The sequence below is a fragment of the Heptranchias perlo genome, chromosome 22, assembly GCF_035084215.1.
Source record: "Heptranchias perlo isolate sHepPer1 chromosome 22, sHepPer1.hap1, whole genome shotgun sequence".
In the NCBI taxonomy this organism is placed as follows: Eukaryota; Metazoa; Chordata; class Chondrichthyes; order Hexanchiformes; family Hexanchidae; genus Heptranchias; species Heptranchias perlo.
In genome coordinates this window covers 27649405-27669854 of record NC_090346.1, presented here as the reverse complement: position 1 = coordinate 27669854, position 20450 = coordinate 27649405, and the positions used below count along the sequence as shown (strand labels likewise).

The following is a 20450-nucleotide window of genomic DNA, read 5'->3' as shown; positions in this document are numbered from 1 at the left end:
CCTGTTAAATGGACCTTTGCAGCTGCCACAGGCTGATAGCTGCAACATGTCCATTTCAACTTGGAGTGTTTCCCCCAGTATGGGAAACAGTCCCAGTTGTTTCTAAAATCCCACCCCTCCTTACATATTCCCTTAATCAGGTCTGTTAATGACCTGAAATAGCAAGGTAAATACTCTCAAAGTGGCACCCCGCTGGCTTTAATTGCCTGCGGGAGTCCCACATGCGGAGTCTGCGTGCGCACATCGGCGCGTCTGTGGGGAACCCAGAAGTTGGTGGGTTGGAGCCGGCTCCCGACCCGCTCCGGGATTCCCCGATTTTCGGAGCCCCCCCCTGCCAGATGAACTGAGGCATGGGTTGGGACGGGCGATGTTATGGAGGTGGAAGTAGGCAGTCTTGGTGATGGAGTAGCTATGTGGCCGGAAGCTGATCTCAGGATTCGAAGGTTGTGAAGTATCTGGTTCAGCCTCAGACAGTGGCCAGGGAGAGGGATGGGGTCAATGGCGAGGAAACAGAGTTTGTGATGGGGATTAAAGCCAATGGCTTCGGTCTTCTAGTACTGGATGTCAGACACGCAATGTGACAAATCAGAGACAGTGGAGGGGTCAAGGGGGATGGTGATGAGGTACAGCAGGGTGTCGCCAGCCTATATGTGGAACCTGACATGTTTTCGAATGATATCGCCGAAGGGCAGCATGTAGATGAGAAATAGGACGGGGCCAAGGATAGATCCCTGGAGGACTCCAGAGGTAATGGTGTGGGAGTGGGAAGAGAAGCCATTGCAGGTGATTCTCTGACTATGACTGAATAGAAAAGAATGGAACCAGGCGAGCGCAGTCCCACCCAGGTGGATGACGGAGCAGAGGTGTTGGAGGAGGATGGTGTGGTCAACCTTATCAAAGGTTGCAGGCAGGTCAAGAAGGATGAGGAGGATAGTTTACCATTGTTACAGTCACATAGGATGTTATTTGTGACTTTGATAAGGGCCGTTTCAGTGCTGTGGCAGCGGAGGAAATCTGATCGGATGAATTCAAACATGGAGTTGCGGGAAAGATGGGCACGGATTTGGGAGGCGACAACATGTTCAAGGACTTTGGAGAGGAAAGGGAGGTTGGAAATGGGATGGTAGTTTGCAAGGACAGAGGGGGTCATGGGTGGGTTTTTTGAGGAGGGAGGTGATGATGGCAGATTTGAAGGGAAGGGGGCAGGAGCTGAGGAGAGGGAACAGTTAACAATATCAGCAAACATGGCAGCCAGGAAGGGAAGCTGGGTGGTCAGCAGTTTGGTCGGAATAGGGTTGAGGGAGCAGGAGGTGGGTCTCATGGTCAAGATGAGCTCAGAGAAGGCATGAGGGGAGATAGGAGAGAAACAAGAGAAACTAGAGAAAGATGCAAGTTCAGGATGAGGGAACCATAGGGGAAGTTTCATTGGTGGGCTAGGGGAAGGGAGGGAAGCGTCAGAGGCAGCTGAACAGATGGTCTCAATCTTAGTGACAAAAAAGTCCTTGAGCTCCTTGCATGTGAGGTTGGAGGTGAGGGTGGAGGAGGCAGGGGAGAAGGGTTTAAGAAGATGGTTCATAGTGGAGAAGAGAAGGGGGGTGGTAATCTTTGCATTCCAGGATAATCCTGGAATAGTGAGCAGTTTTAGCAGAGGAGAGCAGGACCTGATAGTGCTTTTTGTGGTCCAGCCAGATCTGGTGATGAATAGCTAAACCAGTTGTCTGCCATAAACATTCAAGTCTGCATCCCTTGGACTTAAGGGAGCAGAAATGAGGACCATACTAGGGGGAATGACCAGGGTGAGAGAGAGAAATGGTTTTAATGATGACAAGGGGATCAAAAGTGGAGGTGAGGGTGTAATTGAGCAGGTCTGTAGCTGCGGAAATGTCATGGTGAATGGAGGGCCAAAGGCTAGACAATTGGCATTTTGAAAGTGCTGTTGTAAGTGAATTGGGAGAGAATTTTTTCCAGGGACAAACACAGAAGGAAGTGAGGTTGGGAGGGAGAAGGGGGATGTGGATGGAGAGGGATAAAAGGAAGTGATCAGAGATGGCCTTATCCATGATTGACATGATGGGAGTAAAAGTAGACGTACAGTTAACAAACATGAAACCATCCACACCTCAAACTACCTATGAGCAACGCCATAGGAGATCCATTAGTATTTATAAAAAACAGTGATCGAACACATCTGTGAAGTGCTTTGGGGCATTTTTTCTACATTAACAATGCTATACACTATCCAAATGCAAGTTGTAGTTGTTGATAAAACTGAAATAATAGAATTCAAATATTTTTGCAAATTATTGCAACAAAAACTTTATCTGCATCTAGAAAGCAATCTTGGATCCACAGATTTCAGAGACCAACAGTAAAACTGAAAATCACAATTTTGATAAATGAATTAATTTCTGTTGTGTTTCAATGGTGGTGAAAGTTGAGTAGTGCACTGAAAATTAATGGAAACTATGAGGAGATCTTTCTCCTTTTCAAGCTATCAAATGCCTTTGTAGAGATTTTGAAAAGAAGAAGAAAAAAAACACACCAGAACGATCCTAATGCTTTCATAGAACCATAGAAAAGATACAGCACAGAAGGGGGCCATTCGGCCCATCGTGTGCGCGCCGGCTCGAAGAACAACCAGATTCCCATTCCAATCCTACCTTCCAGCACCCAGTCCGTAGCCCTGAAGCTTACAGCACGTTAGGTGCAGGTCCAGGTACTTTTTGAAAGAGTTGAGGGTCCCTGCCTCTACCACCAATTCGGGCAGCGAGTTCCATACACCCACTACCCTCTGGGTAAAAAAGTTTTTCCTCATGTCCCCTCTAATCCTTCCGCCAATCAGCTTAAATCTATGTCCTTTAGTTCTTGAACTCTCCGCTAGAGGAAACAGGTACTTCCTGTCTACTCCATCTAGGCCCCTCATAATTTTGTATACCTCATTCAAGTCACCCCTCAGCCTCCTCTGCTCCAAAGAAAACAACCCCAGCTGATCCAATCTCTCCTCGTAGCTGCAATTTTCAAGCCCTGGCAACATTCTTGTAAATCTTCTCTGCACTCTCTCCAGAGCAATTACGTCCTTCCTGTAATGTGATGACCAGAACTGCGCACAATACTCCAGCTGTGGCCTTACCAGCGTTTTACACAGTTCCATCATTACATCCCTGCTTTTGTATTCTATACCTTGGCTAATAACGGAGACCATTCCGTATGCCTTCTTCACAACCTTATCTACCTGTACTGCCACCTTCAGGGACCAGTGCACATGTGTTCCAAGGTCTCTCACTTCCTCTACCCCTCTCAATATTTCCTACCATGATCAAAATATTTTATAATATACTATTCATAAATCCTGGAACTACTATTCAGAGATCCTTTAAAACAAACTATAAATTATATTAACTGTAACCTATCTGATAAGATTCTTTAGGACAAACTATAAATCTAGTAAAGACCTTAACAGTAACAATCAACGGCCTCAGATTTCTACGAGGCCATTGCACTGACAGAAATAAAACAGGTGGGCACTTTGGTCCACCACAGATCTGAGCCACTGACTCCGTGTTTTCTCTGTATATTAATGGGCGTAATCCCACTGGAAATCTGCCAGAGATTGGCTAGGATTGCAGAGGGGGCAGGAATTGATCAGTGGCGACAGGGTTTAAAATCTTGCAGGCCGACAACCTGAAGAAGGATTGTAAGGTGGCAAAGAAAAGAGGAAGAAGAAGGTTTTCCAATTTTGCTGAGGGTGAATTGGAGGTCATGCTGGCTGAAGTCCAGTTGAAGTGGAAGAGTTATTTTGGAGGAAGGGGGTAAACATCTTACATTCAGTGGTGGAAGCAAGGTGGAGGAAGGTGGCACTGGCTGTTACTGCCACATCTTCCTACCCTTGAACACCTTCACTTCCACTGAGATGCCAGTTGGGTATCTAGAGATGGCTTGCAGAACTGTATCCAGCATGCTACAGTTGCATGGTCAGTAAATATTCTTCTCCAGACCAAAGAACAGTACTGGATCTTCTCAAAAATACAATAATGCAAGAACAGAGCAGGTATTCTTACAGTAACCAAGTGGTTGAATGCGTCAGTAAGAAGCTCCACTTTTGACTGGATTTTTGGAACTGAGGTGTTATAAATGGGATCGTCAGGTGGCGAAGGATAGAACACGAGAGCCTAGTCTTCAGTTGCTTCCAAGCCTTTATTCACAGAGCTCTACATTACACCCACACCACCCCCTAGATCAGCTCTCTTATTAATGGATACAATTAACAGATTCCCTTCTCTTTTTTTAAATAAAAAAATTAAACTTTATATATACAATACAAACAAAAATTTCAAAAATCAAAAACTTCCATACTCTGTACAACTTATACTATTCAAAGCATTACATTGTAAGGCAATCCTTCTCCAGGACCAGTAATAATTTCTTCATACATGTACTTCTTTTATTAAATCAATCCAACAGTTGATAGCTTGTATCCACTCATTTAATTTTGGAGATATCCTTTCTCTCCAGCATTTGTTTCAAGCCAGCAAGGTCAATCCGTAATCTTTTCTCACTAATATTTTTCATCGAGTGTACATTATCCCACAATGAACGATTGTCTACATAACATTCAATGGATATACTATCTTCAGAACTCCCATTGCACAGGATTTCACCCAAGATATTTGCCAAATAGAATCCCATATCCACTGCATCGACAAGAGCCAGTGTTTCAGTAGCCAGAGTACTTTTAACAACCTTTTTTTATTTTCTTAGCTTTCCAAGCTAAAGGACAACATTTTCCATCCTCGCCCATAAGAAACACAATGAAACCAGCTGCACTATAATACCCATCAGGAAGATTAGCATGTGAAGCATCGCTAAAGATAACTAGCTTCATTTTCTTTGGGTCACCTAAGGATGGGAACTTAAGTATGCATTCACCTATATTTAATTTTCATAATGTTTTATTTGCCCTTAAAAAATTCTCTACTATGGAGTGTTTCATTGAAGTACTTAACTCCAACACATCAAAATAGCATCTGGTCTAGTCTGAGTGCACAACCAGTTCAACTGACCAATCAAGTTTCGTAATTGCTCTGTCTCTTCTTTCGATATAATATCACCTTTCTGTGATGACCGAGTACGATTCGCTGGGACGGGAGTAACACTCTCATGAATATGTTGCCAAAAGAGACAAAAAGATTTTTTAAGATTACCTTCCCAGCAGTGGGAGAATACACTCAAACATCTGTATCACCCAGTTTCTCTTCAAAATCCCTAGCTACCAACCTCACCTTAGAAGTCCCATCTGCAAGGACTTTTTCAGTGCAAACCAATCTATGTGACAAAGCGGGTTGACCCTTATCTGTTACCTCAGAATACACTCTAAATTCCTAACTCCATTTGTTTTGCCTCTCTTACTCATTTATCCTCAAGTTTATTAGCAGCCACCAAAACTTCATGATCACAAGGACTTCTGCTCCTAGTTCTGTTTTGTGACTGTTCTGTGGTCTGTGTTTCATTGTCTGACCTAGTCAAGCTACATCTTCTACTTCCCCTTTTATGTCTGTAGGGACTACTATTGTGAGATCTCCCTCTTTTATCTCCAGTTCCTGATCGTTTTCTGACATGAGATTCACTTCCGGACGCCCTATCACTACTTATACTCTGCTTTTGTACTCTCCACTCTTTTACCCCATTCTGCCAGTCCATGGACCTCGCTGCATGGCCATCATCCTGAACATTCAACCAAAATTTAAACCTACCAGTAGCTTTGCCTGCACGTCCCAAAATTGTCCATTCATTAGTCCCCTCTGGAACATATGTCACCCGTGTACCCACTTTGGGCAATTGTTCTATGGATGTGATAGCTTGTGTTTCTTGATCACTGACATTACCACTGTCCAGCCCTTGATCTACCTCAGTCTGTACCTCAGGAGCCTCATCAAAAGAATCATGAACATCTGAGGCACAAGATGCCTTATTTACTTCTATCAACTGCTTAGAGTCTGAGATTTTATAATTAATTCCAATTAATCATGAGGAATGAACCTTAACAGTTCAATTGCCATGTTGGACAATTACTGTTTTACCATCACGACCTATTACCTTACAAGGGCCTTTCCGGTCTCTATGACCCTGTCTTTTATAGTATACCAAATATCCTGAATTGAACTCTATCTGAGGTGGTCGAATACCTCTGATACCTCAGTCTTGATAAAAGCCTGACTCCTTGCATGCATAGCATTTAAATGCTCAGAAAAAATGACACTATTTTGTAGCAACATCTCTAGCAGAAGGATTATCATCAAGAATAGAAGATAATTTGGGATTGCGCCCATAGACTAGTTGATAGGGATTATATCCTCCAACCATCTGAAGAGAATTCTTTGCATGAACTACCCATGCTAGGGCAGTTGACAATTTACACTCTGTTCGATCAGCCAAAATTTTATGCACCATGCTCTCAATCACAGCATGATTCCTTTCACAAAGGCCATTGCTAAAAGGGCTCTCAGCTGCTGTATTCATGACAATTATATTTATATTCTCACACATATCTCTGAACTCCGTGTTAGCGAATTCACCTCCATTATCAGTCAAAAACTTTACTGGTGTCTCAAGCCCAGTCCCTATTCATTTTTTCCATAATTTTATCTGGAATAACCTTCTTCTCCTTACTATATATTAGTGTAGAAATACTAGATCTCGTAGCCAGGTCAATAAAATGTAAGATGAAAACATTTCTGTCTTTGTCCCATAACTTTAGATCATGGCAGCTACCTCATTAAAGTCACATGCTAATCGAACACTTACAATAGGATGTGGGGGCACCCTTCTATGCTTCTTACAGATTTCACAGTTCTCACTAATTTCTTCTTTGAGTCTCGTATATTCCTCATCAACCACACCTGCATCTTTTCGAAGGATCTTTAAATGTTGACAAGTAGGGTTGACAAATTGCCTATGTAACTTCAAGACAATTTGGTTTTTTTTCTCTCATATCCTTATCACCTGATGCCATTAATACTTGCCTAATGCACTGATGAGAAACATCAGGTTTTAAGGGATAGAATAATGCCCTGACTGGGTAAACTGCAAATTATCCAATTTCCCAAAAATGATTGCCTCATCGTGTTCCATATCAAGTTTCATTTTTGCCTTTTTCATGAAGGGTTTACCCAAAAGCATAGGTATCTCACTGGAGACTGCATCCGTACTTATAAAATGGCTTACTCCAGCTATCTTACATGGAATTACCACTCTCTTGAGTGACCTCAAGATGTTGTCATCTCCAAACTTAAAGCATGTAGAATTTTTATATTCCTTAACTTTGCATCAATCCTCACTACTTAGTGAATCAAGATAACATTTTAACCAAAATCTACCTCACATACAGTTGAAGTACATGCACTATCTATCACCGCACAATTAAAGGAATCCACGACTAATACATTCATCACAGGATTAAAACTCCTGGTGACCAGTATAATCTGTTCATATTCATCATTATCTTCAATCTCTTCCTTGTTACTTTTATCCTCTTCCAAAGAACTATTTTCTTCATGTGTCATTTCAAAGACCCTGCATCTTCGCTCTGGGCAATTCGCCTCATAATGATACTTAGTCACATCTAAAGCATCTACTGATTTTTCCTTGGATATTACTGGGATTTATTCGCCCATTATTACTGTCCCAATTTTGCCTTCTGTTGATATAACTGGATTTGCTGTACCTGCTTTCATCACCAATTTGGCTGTCTTTAATCCTTCCATCATATCGATGGCTACGTCCGGTCTCTTGAAAATCTTGAAACCTGGACTGGCACCTGCATTTAGTATTTGGAACATTTCAAAACCTGGTAACCATCGAATCTTCCATTCTTTGTCTCACAGCGGAAGACCCCATTTGTTCCAGGAAGGCTGAAGGGAATGACTGTTGCCCCAGGAATTTTTTTTTAAGATAGCACACATTTGATCCAACAGCATCTCCTTTTCCAAGAACTGGACGCCAGTTAGGACCAGTTGCCTGTCCATATGAGACACCTTAGCACGATCTAGTAATTTAAACTCCAGTACCGATCCAGGGATTCCCAATTGGAACTTTGTCAACCTTTTGTACAATTTGTTAAAGTCCATGATATACTCTTCCATTGAATGACCGTCCATTTTCCAAAATCTATCAAATGCTGATCAGGTCTCATTGGCACTTACCAGGTCATCTTTCTTGTCGATTTGATCCAGAAATTCTATTAGAAAGGTATAACCTTCATCATTATTCATAAAATCTGTATCCATCTCAGAAAATACCATACTTCTGATTTTACTTCATTCAGGAAGCGACAACGCCAAGGCCATGCCTTGTTTTCTCTTTGGTAGAGTAGTAACCCATGTCCACATATCAACCTCATTCTTCCACTGGTCATACGGTTCAAACTCCGAGAACATTGGAGGGAAATTATACCTCGTCGATTTAAACTTGGTTTCTGCCATTTTCCACGATGGCCACTAGGCTTTCAAGTTTTGTTTTAAGTCCAAAAATAATCGTACTTTCCAACCTTTAGGCAACCATCCTCTGCTACCATGTTATAAATGGGATAGCCAGGTGGTGAAGGATAGAATACTAGAGACTAGTCTTCAGTTGCTTCCAAGCCTTTACTCACAGAGCTCCACATTACACCCATACTCTCTTATAAATGGATACAATTAACTTGAGGGATGCCTATTTTATAGAGAGGAGCTCTTCATTTTGGTACCCAAAAAGGTGGAAAAACAGAAGTCTTGGTGAGTGGTGTCATTAGGACACTTTAGCATCACTGCATCCATTGGTAGGCAGGCACTTCTTAGGATGAACATACCAGAGGCCGGGAATCCAGGAACATCTACTTGGGAACAGATTCCTAGCAATGCAAGCCCCTGCATTTATTTCTGACCCTTCCCTCCCAATTTTCCACTTTATCCCCAGTGCACCAATAGTGGAAAAGCTAGGCCAACAAGTTTTTGTTCAACCTATATGCTGACAAAGAACTTATGGCTGCCCAGCTAACGGATTAAAAGAACAAATATAAAAACTCGGAATATATTAAATATCTCAAAGAGTATTGGCAAGATTCCTACTGGATTCCTTCTGACCAGCATATCCGACTCTGGATATGCTGGTCAGAAGAAAAGCTACATATTTGGGAAGGATATTGTGTTATTTATAAAGAATATTGATAGATCAGCTGTTCTTAAACATTATACGTGGTGAAAATCTTGTTATTATTTGCATACCTATACTGAGCTAAAATCTGCTTCGGTTGTCAGCCTTTGTCTTATATAGGCTATTATTTTATTGACTGGCAGATGACATTTTCAATTGTGTTTTATTTTTAGTGGCTTCCAGTTTTATCACTTGGATACTAAATAGTACAAAGCAAGTGCATAACTAAATAAACTTTTTTTCTGGAGCTGTTAGTTTTGAGTTATCATTGTGGGTTCTCAGAATTGTGGTATGGGAAGTACTTAAGTCACTTTTTTTCACCACTCTAGCAGGTAGATCTATGTGTTATGTAGAAATTAGAACAGTTCTTACTTAGATATTTATGGAATGCCTCAAATTCAGAAAGTTTATAGTTTATAAGAAATGTAAAATGCCAAAAGGGTATGACATAGATGATAATGAGTGTCTTTAGAAGTATGGGCAGTCTCAAGTTGGTTTTCAGACCTTCATACGAACAAACCCTAAACCACTAAAGGGTCCCATATACGTCTGTGATCCATTATTTCAGATAATTACACCCACCAGGTCAATTTTTCATTCACAAAATATGTGAGCATTGTGTCTGCGGTGAAATGACTGCATAACTGAGGAAACTATGAGTAATGAAGATTAATGGCAATGTGATGTCACAAATGGAAGCATACAATAGATACCTGATAATGGAGGTGCAACATTAGAGGAAAACAGTTTGCATATTCTGGTTTAAGACAGGGATAACATTTCCTGAAATACAAAGGGGATAAATAACTTACATTTTTTTGTGTAATGAGTCTATTTACAACTCGAATAAGTTGAAACAATATCATTGCCAGTCATTGTGGGCCACAGGCATTAAATAAACATTCTAATGCTAATAATTCAATTAAACATGGCCAGTTAGCCAATCAAAAACCTCACCAACATCAGGTGCCGTTATATGGAGACAGTCCTACCAATAGCTAAAGTACAAGTGTGTGCAAGGCTCAGGGATTCAACAATAAGCCACCAGAATGCTTGTAAGACTGCTCTCACAATGCTGGCAATTTCAAAGATGCCTCCACTTAACATAACAAAACACAGAAATGTACAATTATAGTGCCAACTCCAGCAGTGAGAAAAGAAGCTACAGCATCAGTTTGTGGTCATTACTGGCCTAGGGGGTCTTTCATAACATAAGATCCCTTACAATTATGTTACTGGTATGAAAAGATCTTATATACAATAATTTTACTACATTATATTGCATCACAATATAATTTTATATATAAATATTGCATGTCAATATTAAACACAGACTTTAGAAGGATCTATAGGTAATAAATCAATTTCATAGGCAGTGATCTCATTGTTAGAGCATGTCTTCCAGATTTCTGCAGTACCACATTACCATAATCAAACCAAACAACTGAACAACAGCATCCTGTTCACTAGACTTGGAACTCAAGCAATTTTAGAAAGATTATTTGCATATCACATTATCAAAGAAAAAAATGCATATACTCCAAAATATCATCCTGCAAAAGCCTGACATTGGTAACAGAATAAAAACTGTTCAATCTCTCATTAAAATGAATGAATGAGAAGTGAAGCTTTATCAACCGGAATGTGCTAGTAGTGACACTACTGACAGCATTGCAGGCTGATTCTCAAGGTGTTCGGAGCAGCAAGAATCTTTGCCTGGCTATTCTTTGTCAAAACTTAAACACATTAAAATAATACACACACACACACTTTCTTACAAAGATAGTATAGAAATACACCACATATGTTGGAAAATCTACCATACCTGTGTGAAATGCTGTATCCAAGTTGACTGAATCACATACTTTGAAACATAAGTGAGGATACCTCAACTCAACTAAGAACATCCTCAAAAGACAGGCTGCATACACAATTAGACTTAGCAACCACTAAGCTGACAAGAAGAACTGCCTTCAAATATAGAAATGCCAGAAGTGCCTTCTGAAATGCCAACAAAATAGATGGCAAATGATTTTCAAATATTTATTTAATTTCAGAGATACAGGATTGAATGCCAACGACATTCGGGAAATGGAGAACAGCACGCTGCACTGATAATCTTCTCCTTTGGTCCAGTGCTTTCTTATTAATTCTGTAGTACAGTGCATTTATATATGTATGTACATTATTGCTGCTCAGCCACAAGGCCATCATTTTTAGTGAGAATTTATTAAAAAGTACTTATTTCATTCTATATTATGTAGTGTGTTATAATGTTACTCTAACTATACATTTAACATTCTTGCAAAAATTACATTTTGGCCTCAAATGAACAGAATTCTTTGTTCACAGACACTGGGCAGCCCTAGGATCCAAAATGCTTCTGTTATAATAGTTAATGAGGAATCATTGTTGAATTATTTTATGTCAGCACTTCAGAACTGCAGTCAATTGATGAGGATTAAACTTATGACCATTCAAAATTAACTGCAAAGTAGATAAATGATACAGGGTTGTTGCAGAATTCATAATTAGTGTGACTAATAAGGAGGCATTATGAATGCAGAATATACCTGCCAAGTCAACTAGACAGTTTGTTCAGACTACAAACACAACTTTGCTGTGCTATTGAATTACTATGTTATCCAATATTAAACTACTTTCATTCAAGCAATTTGTAGTAATCAGGGATCATGAGTAAAGTGCAAAAATATTTTAATCAAGGTTGGATTAATGAATGTGGTTTTCAATCTCAACTATGATGGGGTATAGTCTCCACTGTCCCAGCTGGGCTGAATTCATTCAACAATGGGACAAGAAAGGAGGTTAATGTCACAATTTCATTACTTTGAAAACTTGCACATTTATGTTAGTGTTTTAAATATGGAGCTGAGAGTATATGTGAAATACCTTACACTGAACAGACGGATAGACACCAGTCCCAGGGACCACCTAAGGGGAAGATGACTTGGCGGCCTTCCCCTTCATGAACTTCAAGATTTTAGGTATGAAGCCTTTACTTTGAAAAGTTGAATCTGTATGTACAGGTTGTAATGCTTTAACTAATTGGTATATATTTATTATAGATTATGATAGAAAAGTCCTTTAAAATATATTATATAGGTTTTATATTTTAGACATATACATTATTGTGTATATTTTAAATGATCAGATTAATCTACTTCTGCTGTCAAGCAATGGCTGCCTGTGAATGTAAAAAGGAGAGCTATATTTTTGCCAATTGAAAAATACAGATCCTTGTTTTTAATAATTATTCATCCTGATAACATCAGTCCTGATTTTCAAATACCACAGCATTTGCTGTTAGTGCTGATATTTCCCCTCACGAATCTTCCCCTTGACTGCACCAACTCAAAATTCTGACCCCTGAAATGCCAATCCCCAAATATACAGAGAATCTTAACAAGCTAAATAGCTCTATAGATCAGCTTGCTCATGCAGTACCTTTCATTTATGATTAACTTTTCTCCCCCAAAAGTTAACATTAGATCAAATAGTTAATACTCGCTATCCATTTACATTGTTTCAATATTAGATAAAAGACATACTGCACAGTTAAAACAGGATGTCCTACAGTTTAAAAAACCCACTTGATTTGACTAAGACAAAATTGTCCCGAAGAGAACAACAATCCTAACAGCAAACAAGCTGCTTTAAAATAATGGATTAAAATATTCATTGTTATTCATAAGAAAAAAGTGATCCATTCACAAACTTTTCTCAAAGTGCTTCAGATGCTTTAACATTATACTAGAACGGAATTTATAATACAAATGAGTGCTATCCAATTACAAACAAGTTCAATAGATAAAATTATGTGTATATATTTATCATCAATTTCATTCAGGATGACCTAGACTATTATTATTCACATGTGAAAATAATACGTACAATTAGTTACTTTGTTTCAAGCAGTTGTGAGGAATTTTTCACTGCAATAAAGTACTCCATAACCATATGGATTTACACATTGGAAGGAAACTGGAAAAATATGTATTTTTTTAAGATCGCTGCTAATTCAGCCTCAAAACCGAAGCCTTTCTAATTGCAAGTGATCCTAAATAGTGTCTGTTTTTAATCAATCGTAGACACAATAAGTAACAGGGAAAAGTGACATTTCTTCTCCGCTAAAGAACTGTGTTTTCATATTCCAAGCAGGCAGGCAGAAAGCACCACTCTTCCGTCATCCTGTGACAGTTATAGACTTGCACCACAGCTTATTAAAGATTAAGGTTTGCTCAAGCGCTGTGTTTGGGGCCATATCCTGTCCAAGATCCAGCATTCATTAAAAGGAAAGAATAAAGGATTAACACCATAAAGTGGCAACAGTCAACGGACTACTTCTTTTCCTCAACTGACCCCTGAGGACACAAGTTGTCTAGAATTCTCCCGTAAATAAAGAGGAAGTATATAAATTTGTTTCCCATATTTTCCATTTAAGTGCCAGACAATACAGAGCATCCAACTGTCACCTGTACCATAACAACAAAAACAAATCCCAAAAGGCTCTGAAAGAAAGATACAATGCCTGTTCCATTCTGACACTATTGGAACTTAAGAAGTCCTCTTATTTTTTACAACCTGTTTGATAAAAACCTTTATGCTTGAGCCGCATAAAATTTAAATACAAATTTCAATTGACGCAAAGGCAGAAAAAGTCATAATTTTCAAACTGTTGCAGGTTCATGATGTTGTACATCTAGAAAGATATAAAGTATAAGGTAAACACTGCTTTAAGATGCAGTGCTAAAAGCCTTGAAAATCTTTTGCTGGTGATGCAAAAATACCATCATAATCATTAGAGGTTGAAATTCATTGATATTCATTCCAGGAATCCAATGGCAACCATTTACCTCCTTTTCTGGTTGACCTCCAGCCAGTTGTGCATAAAGAAGACTCTGTTCTCCTCAGCAATCATGTCTAAAACAGATTAATCACTGGTAACGGTATCTAAATATCAAACATCAGTAGAACATAAAGTCACACTCCATGCAATGTATTCTGTCATGACCACTGGAATATTCATCCTCACATTGATTAGAATAAATGAAGTAATATTTGACAAAACACGAAAAGAAGTTTTGGATGGCTATTTCCCTTATAATGGAGCCCCACAGCAAATATTTGCCAATCTCATTGGAATAAACCATTCTAACTTCAAACAATCATTAAGTTTTCAGAATCCAATTGACTTTAGACCAAAGTGTTGAGATAATCAGCATATTAAAGGCAACAGTATAACCATATGTTAATTATGTAAATTATTCATTTTAATCAGCTAGAACCATGTAAGAATTACTAAGAATGCAAATGTACAGGGTTATTAAAAATCTCATTAATATTCATCTTGGTTACATGCACGAATGTATCCATCCGAACAGATGAATTAATAGTTAGATGAGAGATGAAAGAGCTGCAGGGCAATTCTGTGGGAAACCATCTGTCTTCTTTTGTACCCTTCCCAGCCCTGAACTGTACAGAAAATGACTTCACTAGAAAAGCCCCATGAAACACAACTTTGGCTGGCAAAGACTGCATTTCAGAACCATCAATTCTGCTGACTTTACCCTTATATCACAAACTAGTCTTCACAATGAAAAGTTCTAGTTGCATTTTTATTTACCTCTTCACCAAACCATTTGCTCATGCAAAAAAAAAGTCCCTTATCCTTCTGTTGTGAATTGAAAGTTCACACCTGCAATTATTCCCATTCTCCTGTCATTGTTTTTTTTTCAAATTTTACAATAGTCTTGAATTCTATAACAGTACTTCATTAGTTATTTTACTGCTTTATTAATACATGTTTAAGTAGAAATAACCATGAAACAACTTAGACAAAGGATGCATTCTAAACGTTATGCTTACTAGTTAGGTGTGAATGATTTTGCAAATTTTCTGCCTAATCTACATTTACCTGCTTCAGTCTCCTCTGTATTGAGCTGTTCTAATTACTTCCCATTGTTTGCTAGGCCATGGCCCCAGCACTAACTTTCCCTGATTAGAACATTATCAGTCAGCACGAAGAAACTGCCAAACAAATTTTAGTTTATTTTTATAATTGCAAAACAAAGTTCAGCTGTAAGAACAGAGATATTTAGTGGCTGTAATAGCAGACAAACCCTACGCATACCAATTTCCCCAAATGCATTAGGTTTTGGCTCTTTTACTGTAAATGGTTTGTCAGTGAATTATTAAAGGAGTATTGTAACTCAGATAAAGTGGACTTGTCAACACTATATAAGTAATGCGATTGGATACACCATGATATTGTCACTTCACCTTTTCTTGTACTGCGATAATTTTAAACAATAAAAATGATCAACCCAGGCAGACACACACCACTAGGATAACACTGAACAACCTGTGTTTTTCCAATGATTAACATAAGGAAGCTTCAGTATAGTCCAATCCAGGTAATGAAGCTTCTTTCAAAACTTTACAATTTGAGAAGAATGTTTCAGTAGATATAAATCATATAAAATAATAATAATTGTGTATGTTTGAGGATTTAAATACAGAAAAAGCATAGTGTGTCTGGGTTGGGAGGGGATATGGCAGTGAGGTAAAGCCATATCGGATGTATCTCCTAAAGGAGGGGCGTATATATGTGTGTGTGTGTGAGCGCATGTGCAGAACAAGACTTCATCAGGCCACGCTTCAATTTTAAAATTTAAAACAAGCATCTTGTTTCTGATAGCCATTAATGGACCTTATATGAAATGAGTTTGATAGTCTCAATTCAGTTGTCAATAAGTTGACTGAAAACGACCCTAAAAATCAGCAGTCGTTCAGCATCTTATTCATAATGGCCAAAAATCTAGCAAGGAATGAAATGGAAATGTCACACTGCTGTACATCGGAACATAGGATGTACTGCACAAAGTACTCTTCTGATATTCAGGATGTTGAGGCCGAAGAGTGGGAGGAGTCTCTGTTTTATATCATACCATATCTCACTTCTGAATATTTAATGTGTTCAATTAACATATCTGCAGAAAATATTTTAAATTTTTCCTTCGAATTGTCCTGTAAAACTGAAGTCTCATCGATTTGTTTAGGTGGATGTAAAAAGTTAAAGAAGATCTTTTGGTCTCTTGTTCAACATTCCTTCCTAAACCAACAGCACCAATCAGATTGACTGGTTGCTCATCTCATTGCTTTATGCCACATGTCAGCAGTGTTTGCCTGGAGTGGGGTTGATGAGGGTAGTGCGGTTGGTGTTGTGTATATGGACTTTTCATAAAGGCATTTGATAAAGAACCACATAATAGACTTGTTAGCAAAATTAAAGCCCATGGGATTAAAGGGCAGTGTGGATACAAAATTGGCTAAGGGACAGAAAGCAGAGTAGTGGTGAATGGTTGTTTTTCAGACTGGAGGGAAGTAAATAGTGATATTCCCCAGGGGTCAGTATTAGGACCACTGCTCTTTTTGATATATATTATTGACCTGGACTTGGATGTAGAGGGTATAATTCCAAAGTTTGCAGACGGCACAAATCTCGAAAATGTAGTAAACAATGTAAAGGATTGTAACAGACTTCAGGAGAACATCGACAGACTGGTGAAATGAGCAGATGAAATTTAACGCAGAGAAGTATGAAGTGATACATTTTGGTAGGAAGAATGAGGAGAGGCAATATAAACTAAATAGTACAATTTCAAAGAAGGTGCAGGAACAAAGAGACCTGGGGGTGCACATACACAAATATTTGAAGGTGGCAGGACAAGTTGAGACGGCTGTTAAAAAAGCATATGGGCTTTATTAATAAAATTTGTGCATAGAGTACAAAAGGAAGGAAGTTATCCTAAACCTTTATAAAACACTGCTTAGGCCTCAGCTGGAGTATTGTGTTCAATTCTGGGCACCACACTTTTGAAAGGATGTCAAGGCCTGAGAGAGGATGCAGAAGAGATTTACCAGAATGGTACCAAGGATGAGGGACTGTGGAAGAGTCTGGAGAAATTTTCTCCTTAGAACAAACAAGGTTAAGGGGAGATTTGTAAAAGGTGTTCAAAATCAAAAACACTTTTGATAGAGTAAATGAGGCAAAACTGTTTCCAGTGGCAGAAAGGTCGGTAAAGATACCGATTTAAGGTGATTGGCAAAAATGCCAGAGCTGACATGAGGAAACATTTTTTTCGCAGCCAGTTGTAATGATCTGGAATGCGCTACCTGAAAGGATGGTGGAAGCAGATTCAATAATAACTTTCAAAAGGGAACTGAATAAATACTTGAAGGGAAAAACATTACAGGGCTATGCGGAAAGAGCAGGAAAATGAGACTAATTGAATATCAGCACAAGCATGAAGGGCTGAATGACCTCCTCCTGTACTGTACCTACTCTGATACTATGATTCAGTAAAAAGTTGTCACATATGTACTTTTATATATTTTCCCTAGTCTATCTAGTGGACCAACACGACAGCTTGTTTTACAATAGAGAGTTGACATTCACTTAAAACCTAAATTTTACAAAAGTTGGTGCAGTATTTCCCATTATCTTTTAAGCTTTGCTTCCATATCTGAAACAGAGAATACAATCTCTGGGATTGAAAGACCTTGCAAGTGGATTATGATGATTATTATAACATGACATCTGTTCCCTAAGTTTATATAATTAGTGAAATCAATTATTTTCATAGTGGAATTCGAAATACATAGAATCATAAAATCATACAGCACAGATGGAGGCCATTTGGCCCACCATGCCTGTGCTGGCTCTTCGATAGAGCAATCCAATTAGTCCCTCTCCCCTGCTCTTTCCCCATAGCCCTGCAATTTTTTCCCCTTCAAGTATATATCCAATTCACTTTTGTAAGTTACTATTGAATCTGCTTCCAGCACCCTCGCAGGCAGTGCATTCCAGATCATATCAACTCGCTGCATAAAAAGATTTCTCCTCATCTCCACTCTCGTTCTTTTGCCATCCACGTCCTTTGATTACCAACCCTCCTGCCAGTGGAAACAGTTTCTCCATATTTACCCTATCAAAACCTCTCTAAATTTTGAACACATATATTAAATCTCCCCTTAACCTTCTCTGTTCTGAGGAGAACAATCCCAGCTTCTCTAGTCTCTCCGCATAAGTGAAGTCCCTCATCCATGGTATCATTCTGATAAATCTCCTCTGCACCCTCTACAAGGCCATGCCATGCTTCTTAAAGTGTGGTGCCCTGAATTGGACACAATACTTCAGATGAGGCCTAAACAGTGGTTTATAAAGGTTCAGCATAAGTCCCTTGCTTTGGCACTTTACGCCACTATTTATAAATAGTAAGGTTTTTTTTTAAATCAACCTTATCAACTTGTCATGCCACTTTCAAAGATTTGTGTACGTACATCCTCAGGACTCTCTGTTCCTGCACCCCATTTAAAATTGTACCATTTAGATCATATTGCCTATCCCCTTGAAAAATGTATCACATGAGCTATCAAAAGCATGCTTTTAAAAAAAATAGAGCGAACATTTTTAAACAGTGACTGACATTAATATGTATGAGGAGTTTTTTTTAAACTGACAAACAGCTCAATATGTTTCTATCAGAATAATGTCATGTGAAAAAGGAAAGACAATCTGCAAAACTGTAACCTTAACTATCTGCTTTAGGTAAATGCCCAAACTATTGAAAGTTGGGGCTTGAAGAACCAACATTTTATAGTTTCAAAACTTCAAATCTGTGCAATAAAGTTGTCGTCATTGTGAGATTGAGTTCTCAGCTATAGGTTCAAATTCACAGCTAGTGGGGAGTTCACAACCAGTGGAGTATCCAGCTATCACTCAGTAGTACTAAGATATTGACCAGGGAGGGATCTGCTGAATACAGCTTTGCACTTGAAAAAATCAGCACAAGAACTGACTCCTGACCAAACTCAAGTTCAAAATTCCAAATCTATATTATAGACTAATTAGAAAAGATAGATTAGAATGCGAAGAAGAATCTGTCAGTTTTATTTTGAAGTATAAATTATAGGTGTCGTGTCGGTAGATAAAGGGGAATGTCTCTGACAAATTAAGACCCATTGAAATTTTGACATCTCCTTACTAATTTTTACAATGTAGCTATAATTTAAAAATCTTAAACTTTATTTTCTACTCCTGATTTGATAATATATTTATCAATCAGGTTCTATCTAGTGCTGTTTTCCATAATGGATGTATTTTCTAGCTTGTTCATCAGATTTTTGAAAATGTATTTGAATAATTCATAGCAGCCAGGCAAAATAGCGTTGCCACTGGGTTAAGCCAAGGCTCCTGAAATTTAAAAGCCGCTACAACAATTCAATCTGTTGGATAATGTCCGTATACTGGCATTTTGTAATGACAGTAACATTCCAACAAATCAATAGTTATTTAATTCCCAACAAGCTCCCAAGTCCATTAAACCTGATTACATTCACCAGATTCAGCTGTGCAGTTATTTTTCGTACCGCGGCACTTAATCTATAAAAGGAACTTATGAGAACTTTCAAAAGCAATTTCAGCATCAATCAGCATAGCACAGAAGGTGTGATTTGGTGCAATCATTTACTGGCTGGAATGGCAGCAGACGGTTGGACACAAACATGTGACCTTCATCCAAAAATTGGAAAAGATATGGAAGACTGCGGAACACGTCAAACTTTGTTAATGTTCCCTCCTGCATGAGAAACAGCTTCTACTTACTGGTGCCAGGAAGTGTACCTAGCTTTCAATATTAATAATAGCTTTCAATTGATCAATACATTTCTGCTTTATACACCTCTGTCTTACATCAAGTAAAGATTTAAATGAAGGAAACGGTGAGCAGCTTTGGAATATCAAGCATTCCAGCCACTCTAAATTGGCTGGATTTCTGCATGGTCAAAAGAAATGGATTAAAATGCAGACTCCTAGTTACCTTTGAGCTGACCAGAAGTACCTCAGCATCAGCACAAATAAATAGAAATGTACTCCAGTTTGGATCTATATTATACAGACACTGGCCATTTCAATGTAAAAAAAACTTCACTGCTACTGACACCACTGCTGTATTACATGCTCAATAGTAGCTGCTTTGTCTTCATTTTAAATCATTTATGAGCAGATATAACATATTCAAGTCAACCAAAGGTATGGAAATGTTTTTTCCTATAAAAAATTATAATATTTGCAATATTGTTGTCCCATACCAAAACAAATGCTAATTTTAATTAAATCAATTAATAGCCAGTATGAGGCACAGATTAATAGTAGCAGGTAATGTTCCTTGTTATGCATTTCA

General features: G+C 38.5%; 1 protein-coding gene across 2 annotated transcripts in view; it reads right to left on the bottom strand.

Annotated features, from left to right (window-relative positions):
* Window positions 1–20450, bottom strand: part of rbfox1 (RNA binding fox-1 homolog 1) — a 431211-nt gene that overhangs the window by 409762 nt on the left and 999 nt on the right. The window lies entirely within an intron of this gene.